This window comes from Triturus cristatus, chromosome 2_2, assembly GCF_964204655.1.
Source record: "Triturus cristatus chromosome 2_2, aTriCri1.1, whole genome shotgun sequence".
Lineage (NCBI taxonomy): Eukaryota > Metazoa > Chordata > Amphibia > Caudata > Salamandridae > Triturus > Triturus cristatus.
The window spans coordinates 555789807-555802262 of NC_140582.1; positions in this window are offsets into that span (position 1 = coordinate 555789807).

A 12456-nucleotide genomic window follows, 5' to 3' on the forward strand; every position below is an offset into this window, starting at 1 on the left:
TTACATCATTCCCATCAGGTTAGCAATGCTACAAATTGTTGGATATGTGGCCGACTCCCTCCCTATCAGAATTATAAAGGGATTCTACCTCTCTTTCCATACCCGTTCACACACAACGGCTCCTGTGGAGCATGGTTTAGTTTAATCAATTCCCTAGATTCGAATTCTGCAGTTTATCAAGATAACTGGGTATGGGGAAATTTGAACTTAGTTTTACTTAAAGTCTGCTACCCTAACAAGGAGGGACTTCCCCGGAGAACAGGAACTGATCTAGAAAATGAAGTGTATGGATTAGGTAATTTTACGCTTAATCTTATGATCCTAAATGTCGAATCCGAAGCTACTCCAATTTTGCCCGCTATGTCAATATTTCCAGTAAAAGGTGAATTGTGTGTAAGAAAGAATGGTTCCATACATATGGGCCATAGTAGATGCACCATTGTAGTAGAATTTAGTGATCAAGGCAAGTCTACATTTAGAGCTTCCCGCCATTCCTATTTCATATGTGGTCAGACGGCATATGTACGTTTGCCTCTAGATTGGGATGGTACTTGCTACATTGGATTCCTTTTGCCACCTGTTTTCCTAGCTCCTCCTGATTATCACAGAAATACTCATTTAGTATATAATAGAGTAAGGAGAGATCTCCCAATAGTCGATTACACTGAAACAGCATGGGAAAAATACACAGATTTCAATAAAGGTCTCTTTCCCTATATAGGTACCGTTACTAATAGTAAGCTGATACGTAGATTAACTAGAACCCTTGAAGCAGTAGTGAACGAAACTATTTCCGCCTTAGGCAATTTAACAGAAGAGCAGTCTGCTATGCGGATTGTTGTGCTTCAAAATCGTCTTGTCCTTGACGTCATTCTGGCCGATAGGGGCGGAGCTTGTAGGGTCATCGGATCAAGCTGTTGCATTTTCATACCAGAAAATTCGCCATCTGTATATAAAGCCATAACTCGCCTTCATAAGATTGTAAGCCAGATACACCAGAACCCAGGCACCTGGACTTGGTCCGGTTGGTTTTGGAGTGTATTATCTACCTTTGGATGGAAGGTCCTATCTTTCCTAGGTATTGGCCTTCTCATACTATTCAGTTGCTGTCTATGTCTACAATGTGGACCAGCGATCTGTGGTCTGTGTGCCACATCGTGTATTCCACCACCAAGATTTCATTCATCACGGAAGAAGAAAGAAGAACAAATGATGTTATATGAACAGATCAACGGATTGATGAAGATTGATATCTCTTAACGGGCAAGTAGGGGACAAGGAGGGAATGTGGAAATATGGATTTTTCTGATCAGTTATGTCCCCTATCTTGGACCCCAACGGTTTCATGTATGAATCATAAGTACATGTATGTTCCCTCCAGTTCCAGTTATGAAGACGCAAACACATGTGCGTCCACCGTCAACATGTCCTCTTTCAGATCCGCCATGAATAGGCCGGATATTCCATTCCTAAGTATGAAAGGCCACCGGCTTTATATGGTTCACTTATGCCATTTTACAGTCCAGGCAAGTAGGCCCTGATTCTGTCATCAAACTCTTCTTGCCTTCTGCCTCTGAAAGCTCCAGTCTGAGCCTGCATCTGTGACCATGAACTTTGTCTCATTCCCTGCGCGGCTCACGAAGCCTGACATCAGCCTGTTGTCTGCCAAAAACTGTATTTCGCCTTCGAAATTATCTGCTCCGTTCCCTGCCCAATGCATTCCTGTCTAGTAGTTTAAGTAAACATTCTTCCAGCTACCGAGCAAAGGCCCGGCTTCTCTGTCTTTATGCAAGTAATTCATAGCCCTATTACTATGGAAGATTTCCGCCCTCGCATCTAGTGTAGACACTTAGACGCTTGTACACGCACTAACAGTCAGTATAGTCAGTATAGAATAAGATTCTACTCTAAGAGACCTCTCTTTTGGATAACATAGTTCTTTAAACATAGGATGTTAGATATGATTTGGGATTAGGTTGACTTGACCCTCCAGACTTCTGTCGCCACATGTAGAGCTAAATGTCAAGTCCCCTTCACCCCCTAGTTGCACGTCAATCACACGTCATGCTGCTGCGCGCGCATTTCTGCCAAGTATTTCTGCTGACATTGCGAAATTCTTTCATAGAACCACCCTATTATGACATCACATCTGATGACGTTCTTTCATCACACCCAGTTACGCCTATTTTTGCTACGCATGAATATATTATCCACACTATCAATTGTTACGCCTCTTGTATTTGCTTCACTGTAATGCCTATTGTATAAAAGTGATTGATTGTCAATAACGTATGTACTTCACTTCCTGAACCTTCGTGGTGATGGAACTTGGAGCAACCGATTATAATCGACCATTGGAATAAAGCCCATTCCGAACCTCTAATACCACGGATTCTGCCTCTTATTTACTGAGCTATTTTATTATGTTTCTGTATCAAATTAAGTCCCGGTAATTAAATTATTTACCACAACTGACACTGCTGCCGATCTCTCCAGCCTCCCCTTACAGTACAACTTTTGCCCTATGTTTTAGTATCTGGTCCTGGTACCCTCCCCACCTGGCTGGTTACGGCGCACGTCCGCCAGTTCCATGTACGCAGTGACTCCCTGGTGCTAAGCAGCACTTGGCTGAAGGCGTTCCAAGGAGGGCGAAACACTGTACCACCCTGTCTTGCCTGCTGAGAGTCCCCAGCCGATTGGGAAGGGGGACGTTCCAAGTTACTTCAACTGACGGGAGCAGAGGTCGGTACGCTTTGCCAGGTTCAACGTACACCGGTAAGGGTTTTTCTCCACCCTCTAATGTGGGTTGTAGCAGGTAGCTACCCGTTTTAGGGTTTTGGCGGTTTTGCTTCCCTTGGTACAGGAGGTTGCGGTTAAGGCACCCCTGTGGCTGCACACGGTTCATGTGCAGATACGATATCGTCTGGTTTGTGGCCGGCTCAGGCTGCTCTTTGAAGTTGCAACTGATTTGTTTCCTCTGAGTAGTACATTTTGAAATTTTTATATGACCTCTGATTCCGGTCCAGCTAATGCCCCTCCCCTCAGACCCTGGCCCCGTATCCCACCCATCATGAATGCACAGCTGGGTCGACCTGATTCCCCACTGTGGTGCTGGCAGCCTCCGGCGGGACGCCAAAGGAGGTCTCCTGTTCTGTCTAGGGTTGCGCCTAGCCACAAAGAGGAGGGAGTGTCAGTTGTTCTATTATCTATAATAGTGAGTTTCTCTGCATTTTTTTTATTGTGTCATTGTACTGTTCCTCTCATACATTGTGGTAAAATACAGTTAGGCTTGTAGGGTGTTTTGAGTACCTGTCAGGTTATCCTTTTGTTTGGGTATTTTGACGCTACGAGACTGACAGTATTAATGCTGCTATTACCTGACAACCAACTTAACCACCCTCCACCGTTATTTACCACCAGGCCTACTGTCTATTTAAATTCCCACATCCCTCCACAATGGGCTGGCTAGACTTATTTCTCTTTGCCCTATACTGTATACTATCTCCCACCTGCCTTTTCTTCCATATGTCCTCCTGCATTTTATTCCTTAGGTCCTCTGGAATACCCATAATAGTTTCCTGTTTCTATTGTTAATATTCTAGGATTAGCACACTCACTCATCACCCACTCACATCAATTTTCATCAACAGCGCTGCTTTTATGTTTTTTGTGTATTGTCTGAATTGCATCTGGAGTTCACCTCTTCTGCACTATTTATTTGAATGATTGGACCCCGTGGCGCCAGCCATAGGATCTTCAATTCAGTCTAGCCGCCCCTCTCACCCACGTGTTTTCTATGGGGAGCCGAATAAAAAGTATCACCAGGAACATCTTTTTTATGAGTGCACCATACATCAACCAACCCAAATTCTTTCACTAGGCCTTGAGTAGCTTTAAAAACTTTAGTTTTTTCCCCTCATATAAACAATTACTAGTAATATCAAATCCACCCTCCAAATGAAGAATAAAATCCCCACAAAGGATTAAAGGGGATGGCCATGCCGCTAATTTAACGCTTAAGTAATGCATCAGCTCCGGATCGTCAAGATTGGAACCATATATAGAACATATAGTCATTGGGGAGCCATTAACAAATATTTCAACAAAAACCCAGCGCCCCCAAACATCCTCCTTTACCCGTTTACAGACACCCAGGCCATTTCTCATCAGGATCGCGACCCCTCTTGTGGTTGATCTCTGTCTAGTACAGCCAAGTATTTCCATGCCCAAGTCATTCAGCCACTTTCGATTGTTCCACACAATATGAGTTTCTTGTACACAAAGCAGATCCACCCGCATCACCTGCAAAATTTGAGCCAATACCCCCCTTTTCTTTTTATCATTTAAGCCGCAAATATTCCACAAACAAATGGATAGCCTACCAGTCATTGTTATACAATTAAGTTAGTCATACCTTGTCTGCCCTGCCCATACCCTAAGCTACGCTTCATAATAATAAATAAAGAAAGCATTGTCCCTGACATGAGAAAAAGTACCATAACCTTGATGTCTATTAAACAACACAAACCAAACGTGCCTTCCCTCCCCCTCCCACCAACCCCCACCCTTGCCCACCCAAGACTGCCCAACCCCCCCACCTCCCCCACCCAAATGAGGCATAAGGACTGAGTAAGTCCTCTTGTGATGGAAAGTGGATTGAAAACACTCCCCCAAAAAAACCTCTCCCTGAGAGAAAGAAAAAAACACCCAGTAGGACGATACCCCCTGAACCAATAGAAAGGGGACAACCTAACTACTTGAAAGCATACTTAGATTCTTATTTCTAAATTCCTTTTATCTTATACTCAAAAATTCCTTCGCTGCTATTTCAGAAACAAAAAATTGTGTTTTGTCCCTATAGATAATTTTTAATTTCGCTGGATTAAGCAGATAGGCCTGTGCCCCTTTAGCCTGAAAAAGTGGAATCATTTGGCGCAAATGCCATTTCTTTTGAGCCGTGGCCTGACAGAAATCCGGGCGAACAAAAATTCACAGCCCTTGCCACCTCTCTTCCTGTCTGGACTTGCTAAATCAGATATAGATTCCCAAAGTAAAAAATTGCTCAGACAAATCAGTATAGCCCTAGGCTTTTCATTTGGCCCCCCTGTTCTACCTCGCAGATGAAATGAGAACCTATGTGCTCTCTGAAGTTCGACTTCCCACTTCCAGTGCTTAAGTTCGAGGAAAGCTTCTGAAAACAGTTCAATGACAAACTGCCTAATAGCTTTGCCTTCCTGCCCTTCTGGTATCCCCAAAATGCGTAAATTGTTCCTTCTGGAAGGATTCTCCAAATCAATGAGCTTCCAATTGGTGTCGTCTTTTAGAGCTTGCAGACATGCTATTGTGGCTTTCTGCTGCACTATTTCATCTTCAATCTCTGAGATCCTTGCCTCAGCTTCCCCAATTCTTGTGGAAATCTCTGTGCAAGTCTTTGCCACTCGATGCACAGTGTTTTGTAGTTTGTGAACAGCACCCTGAGTCCGTAATCCCTCCGCCTTGGTCTCTTCCCGGTGCGCCATTATAACTTGATATATAGTACTGAGAGTAATTTCATTTTCTGTCACTGCGCCAGCAGTTTCTCCAGAATTGTTACCAGAACCTCTGTTTATGCCAAGCTGTGGGGAAAACGAGTAATCCAAAACTAGTAATCCAGCTGTGTCAGAAGTTTCCTTCGATAGAGGGTTGGCAGTGTCCCTTAACTTACGCACTGTTCCCTTATCAATAGATGCTTCCAAACTCAGTTCCTCGTCATCCTGCTGGTAATTACTAGTGTCGCTCTTATCTGCCCAATCCCCCCCCAAAACTCTCATTCTCAGAAGAGTTAGAGGGGTCCGACATTGAATAGAACTTCCCCCCTGAATCCCCAGAGTCCAAATCTTTAGTTATGTCTTTATCAGGATTTTCAATATTTTGAAAGTCCTCCTGATATCGATTTCCAAGATTCTGGTTATCAATACTATGGTTTTTGTGTACCGGGATTGGGGCATCTCCCTGGGATTGAGGAGGCAACATTACTGCTTGTTTAGAGTAGGGCTGCTTACATGTCTCGAGTATTTTAGGTGCTTCTCCCAGCTCTTTTATATTATCCAAAGCGTTGTTACCTGCTGAGGGTGCTTCTCTCTGAGAAGGAGTAATTTGATGAACAGCAGCCCCCACAGCCTCACTTGCACCCCCAGAGTTGCTCTGTAAAGGATCTTCTTTATTAATTGTAGAGATTACTGGCCCAGACAACGTTGGTAATATTTGTTTCAGTTTCTGCTCCGATACTACTGTGGTTACATTGTTACAAGCAACAGTCATTACAGGTGCCCCCGAAGACACACTTATTTCAGAATCAGCCAGACTCTTACCTCTGCCCAATTGTTTCTTAAAATTCCCGGGAACCGTTTGAAGCTTCCGCACGGTGCCACCTCCCTTCTACATAGAGCCGGGAGAGGAACCAGTAACTTCACGGCGTGCTCCGACATAGCCGCCTCGTCTGGCAAGTTTGTTTCCACTCTCAGCAGGGGAGGAGGCTTTGGAGGCCGAGAATATGGGTGTAGCCGCTGCGGCCCACTGCGTCTTGGCGCCTTTGTTTGTGATCTTCGGGCCATTATAATCCCTGTATACCGCGCCGAAAATTCAGCCATCCGCCAGCGCCGAAGCCACAGGTAACGTGATCGTGGGTTCCACTGAAGCCGCAGAGTAAAACACCGCTGTCCGTCCCGGTCGAATTGCGAAGCGTTAGGTAATTTGAAAAACAGGTATCGCCACAGCATTAAAAAATCAGCCTAGCATAATATTCCCTTCTCAGGAGATAAGCAGGGGGGAGTCTCTGGGAGGAGCATCCACAACCAACTCACTCGATCGCAGCACCGACCGCCATCTTGCCTCTGTTACAACGCTCAATTATGTCTAGCCGCCCCTCTCACCCACTTACGGGATACTGGGAGACTGCAAGGAGACAGAACCACTAATCTTTCTTCTAAATACTTTCCTGTCACCCTTCATTCTGTTCATGGGACGCCAGTAATAAGCACCCAGAACACTCTCTCTTTCCTACTGTGAAAGCTTTGGTGAACTGGTATCAATTGAACTGTCTGATTGCATGACGAATGGTTTCCTCTGCTATTGCAAACAGCTGAAGCGTGGCTGAACAGCACATGATAACGTTCGTCCACCCAGTGTATTGTGTATCTGTAGGACATCCTCTATTTGTTTGGTATATTTCAGTTGTAAATATTAAGGCAAGGAAGGTTAGTGCTTGCACTTCTACCAACACCCAATGCACTCTCTCTTACCATGGGTAACTGCACAAGTAAAAATTATTTAAATAGCAGTCAGCCAGCCCCGCCCAAAGACTCTCCAGCCTACATCGTGGCCCTACGTCAAGGACTCAGTTCCATAATATTTATACACAAATGGCATGATCTGACAGCTAAAAGACCAGACCTACAGTTTCCATGTAACATTTTGAGACAAATGTTAACATTAGAAGGAAAAAAGATAAGGCCCGCAGAATGGGAATCCTTTTATCAGTGGGACTTGGTCTTGCGTGACATGTAGCGATGTAAAGTCAAAAGTCCATAGAGAGTTACTAGACGTTAAGAACAGAATGATGAGTGAGATGGCAAAACAGAAAATAAATGAGAATGGGAGGAAGGTAATATTGGATGTGGTAGGAATATATCCATCCATCCAGGTAGAGAAAGAAAAGCAGGGAGGTAAGGAAGACAACGGAGATGAGGACTCAGTACTAGAGGACCTTTTAATGGGGCGAATAAGATCCACAACAGTCTCACCCTCCTCTCCCGCAGAGGAACCAACTGAGCTAACACAAGAACAGCAGACACAAGCGATAGCTTTAATACGCAGAGTTCTCAATGGGGACGCAGCCAAGATAGATGTGGACACCATCCAAGACAGTGCAGTATTACAACTAATGAAGACAGAAGCTGTCTGGGCCGCGTCCAAATACTGTGATAAAAAAGAAAAGCTGTTAGCAGAATGTGCACAGAAAAAGATGACAGCCCCACCATTAATAGACAGTGAATGGAATCAGCTATTCGATGACACAACAGCAGATGACGGGCTAACCATTGCTCATTGGCAGGAATTAATTTTGGATGCGTACAAATATGCACTCCACACAGTGCATGACATCACCGCCATTGAGTAAGTGTTACAAGGGACCCGGCCGCCTAGGCGAGACAGTATAAGTAAACCGAATAGTGCTCCCCCTTCCAGACACGCCTCACCCACACTACCAAAGAAGATGCTGAAATCAGCTGTAGCTAAATGCAACACACTGTTACAACAGATGGTGGAAGGAACGTTATCTGTAGACACTTTCACTGAACACTAGGACAAGCAATACTTAGAAAAAGTATTGACATTGGCTCGAGCACAACTGATGGATAAGGGCCCCCACACACATAATGCATATTTCCAACAAATGAGGAAGACACACCCGACACTGTAGTTGACCTACCATTACCGGCACAGTATGGCTGGGATATGGCAAAGTTCAGCTTCACAGACTCAGACTTACTGATGTGGGAGGAGGTGAAATTACGAAACACACTACAATATGCAATAGAAAAATTACAACAATGGAAGAAGCTGGTGCACACATTTGCAGTGTTAGAAGTAGCACAGACTCTCATCCCTTGCACAGCAACACCAGCCCTCATTATGCCCCTAAGAGAAGCACCTCTGCCACCAGGTAGTAAGGATAGCGAATTATCATATGTCCATGTCCCCTGGTCCAGACAGGACATTATGTGCTTTACTAAAGACTACCTAAAGCTCAGAGTAGAACCAAGGAAGTGGTACGCTGAGCTAGAAAGAATGGCTGTTCTGGGAGGACTGTTATGGAGAGATTTTGATACTTTATTTAATATAATAGTGCCAAAGGATTTGTGGGAAGATTGCAAAGGTAAAGTGAAGTGGCCAAAAGGGGAGCCAGAGAGAGGGAAGGGAGGAGTGCCAGGAGATGAAGTTGCTGAGAAATATAGAGAAGTAGTAAAAGTTTAAAAAAAGAAGATGCCTGAAGATAAGGTTGACTGGAATAAGATTACATATACCAAACAGGAGAAAGAGGAGAGTGTGAACTCCTGTTTTGACCGCCTTCTGCAAGTGTATCAGCAGAACAGCGGGCTAAAAAATAAAATGGGGGAGGCCATGCCAGCCTTTGTCACAACGTTTGTCCAAGGCCTGAGACCCCCCATTAAAACACACCCACAAACATCGTTTGTTTGTGCCAACAACAGCCCATAGAAAAGGTACTGGCAGCAGTCAGATACTGCTCTGACTATCAGTCCAACGCGCAGACAATGGAAGCAGAGAAAATAATGAAAGAAAAAGTAAGACTGATGGTAGTACAAGAAAGGTTCTACACAAGTCAGCAAGGAAGAGGAAGGGGCCGGGGTAGGGGGAAGGGTACAGGAAGACAACAAAATGGCAGATCAGCTTCCCTACCTCCACCAGGTACAGCTTACTTCTACTGTAAAGACCCCGACCACTGGAAGGCAGACTGCCCAATATTAAAGAAGAAATATGGGGACCACAGGCAGACACAGAATAGAGGACATGGGCAACAATACCAGCATATTGCTGGGCGTACAGGGTATAATGACAATGGCCAGCAAGGATATATGTCAAATGACACGCCCAAAGCACAGCAGGACTGGACAGGAAGGAACGGGTGGGCGCAGCAAGTCAATGATTTCCCACCACCACCACAAGATTCATTCTAGGGATGCCTGAAAGTGGAAGACTGCCTAATAGCTCCAGCAATAGCAGTGGATCAATCATGCCCATATGTAACGGGAACAGTGTTGGGAAAAATAGTACGATTCTTGATTGACACAGGAGCTCAAATATCAAAGCTAAAGGCGTCAGAGATGCCTGAGGCACCACTTTTGGGAGTACAGATAACGACAGTCAGAATGACAGGACAACCAATAGATGAATACCTCACACAACCACTACAATTAGTCGTAGGCAACATAACTGTCAACCATCAGTTTATCCTCAGCAGATTCTGCCCAGTGAACTTACTAGGAAGGGACTTGCTCTGTAAATTACAATGCACCATACATTGCTCACCGACAGGGGTCTTTCTAGAAAGTAGATCAAATGGCCTGATGTTGCAGGCTTTCATGACATGCACAAACCACACCATACCCTCAGAGCTGCGCAACTGCGTGCCCCCTCGAGTATGGGCTACCAGTGCCAATGATGTAGGACAGGTGCTAAACTATCCACCAGTACAGATCAAATTGAAGACAGGAGCACGCCTCCCAAGAGTGTCACAGTAAAAGATTTCCAAAGAAGGGGAGGAAGGCATAGCACCAGTAATACAAGACCTCCTGAAACAGGGAATAATAAAGGGGGTAGGCTCCAGGCCATGCGACACGCCAATACTCCCTGTAAAGAAAGCATCTAAGGGCCCGGATGGCGCCCCTGTATATCGTTTTACCCAAGACCTGAGAGAATTGAACAAAATAGTGGTACCAGCCTTCCCAGTGGTTCCAAACCCAGCAACAATATTGTCCAACATCCCAGCAACAGCCACACACTTCACAGTGTTGTACCTTGGCTCCGCCTTCTTTACCATCCCCCTGCATCCTGACAGCCAGTCATATTTCTGTTTCAGTTTCCGGTCTAGACGATTCACATGGTGTCCTCTCCCTCAAGGCTATACAGAGTCCCCCTCCATCTTCACAAATGCATTAAAGACAGATTTAGACTCCTTGGTGCTAAAGGAAGGCTCCACACTTATCCAGTACATAGATGATTTACTCCTGGCCTCACCATCAAAGGACGCATGTACAAAGGACACCATTGCAGTTCTGTGCCATCTGGCACTGAAAGGTTACAAGGTTTCCCCAAAGAAACCACAGTTCTGCCTCACTGGTTTGAAGTATCTAGGCCACAAACTCTCCGAAGGGACCAGGAAATTACTACCTGACAGGATATCCACCATCACCCACTTTCTCCGACCACGCACACAAAAGGAGGTCAGGGCTTTCCTGGGGGTGGCGGGATACTGTCGGCACTGGATCCCAAACTTCTCCCTGGTTGCCAAACCATTGCTAGCACTAACACACAAAGAGGTCCCAAACATGGTACCTTGGTCACAGGACTGTGACCAGGCATTTCACAAGCTCAAAAGTGAACTTAGCGAAGCACCAGCGCTAGGTCTCCCAGATTACAGTAAAGACTTCCACCTGTTCTGCCATGAACAAGGAGGGTGCTCATTGGGTGTAGAGTCAGAAGCACGGTTCATTCTTCCGCCCAGTGGCATACTACTCTGTCACACTAGATCCAGTGGCCTCCGCGCTCCCGCCTTGCCTTCGAGCAGTGACGGCAGCAGCACTTGCAGTAGAACAATCCGAAAATATAGTGTTGGCACACACCATGGTTCTGCACGTTCCCCATGCAGTGGACACGCTTCTCACATCCACTAAGACCCAGCATCTAACAAATGCATGTCTCACCAGGCATGAGCTGACAATATTAGCACCACACATTGTAATAAAAAGATGCCCCACCCTCAATCCAGCGTGCCTTCTGCCAACAGAGTATGACCTGGATGATCTAACCTCAGATGATGCATTTCACGATTGTGCACTGGGTATAGACTGGCATACAAAGGTGCGCCCAGACCTAAAAGACACACCACTGCCAGATGCCCAAGGGGACTTGTTTGTAGATGGGTCTTGTCTGAGGGATGACAAAGGGACACTGTAGGCCTTCTATGCAGTAGGCACGGCTAACAAACTACTGGAAGGGGGAAGGCTGGCGGCTGCCAAAAGTGCACAGGCAGCGGAACTCATGGCACTGACGAGGGCATGCACACTGGCTAAAGGAAAAAGAGCAGACATATACACAGACAGCCAGTATGCCTTCGCGGTGGTCCATGACTTCGGCCAACTATGGTCAATGAGGGGATTCCTCACGTCAGTAGGTCAACAAATACAACACGCACAATTGATAAGTGATCTCCTCCAAGCCTTACTACTACCATTAGAAGTGGCTATCATAAACTGTGCAGCACATATTTCATTGAAAGACTATGTAGCAAAAGGAAACGCATTCATTGACGGAGAAGCAAAGAGGATAGTGCTAACAGGCTGCCAGCTAGCAATGGTACAGATGATAAGCCGCAAGAAAGACACAGACATTATCAATGACTCACTACATTTTGACCCCATGCACATACAGGAAGGGGTTGAGGAACATGAAAAAGAGGAATGGGTAAAAGGAGGATGTGTGCAAACAAAGGAGGGGTTATGGAAAAGGCCAAATGGGAAAATATGCCTGCCTTCATCAATGCTTCCCTCTATGTTACGCCTCTTTCACGGCCCTTCCCACGTGGGCTGAGATGGCATGATCAGACTGTTTTCCCAATGTTGGTACAGCAGCAAGTTTCGCCAAATAGCAGAAAAACTTTGTAGACAATGCTCTATT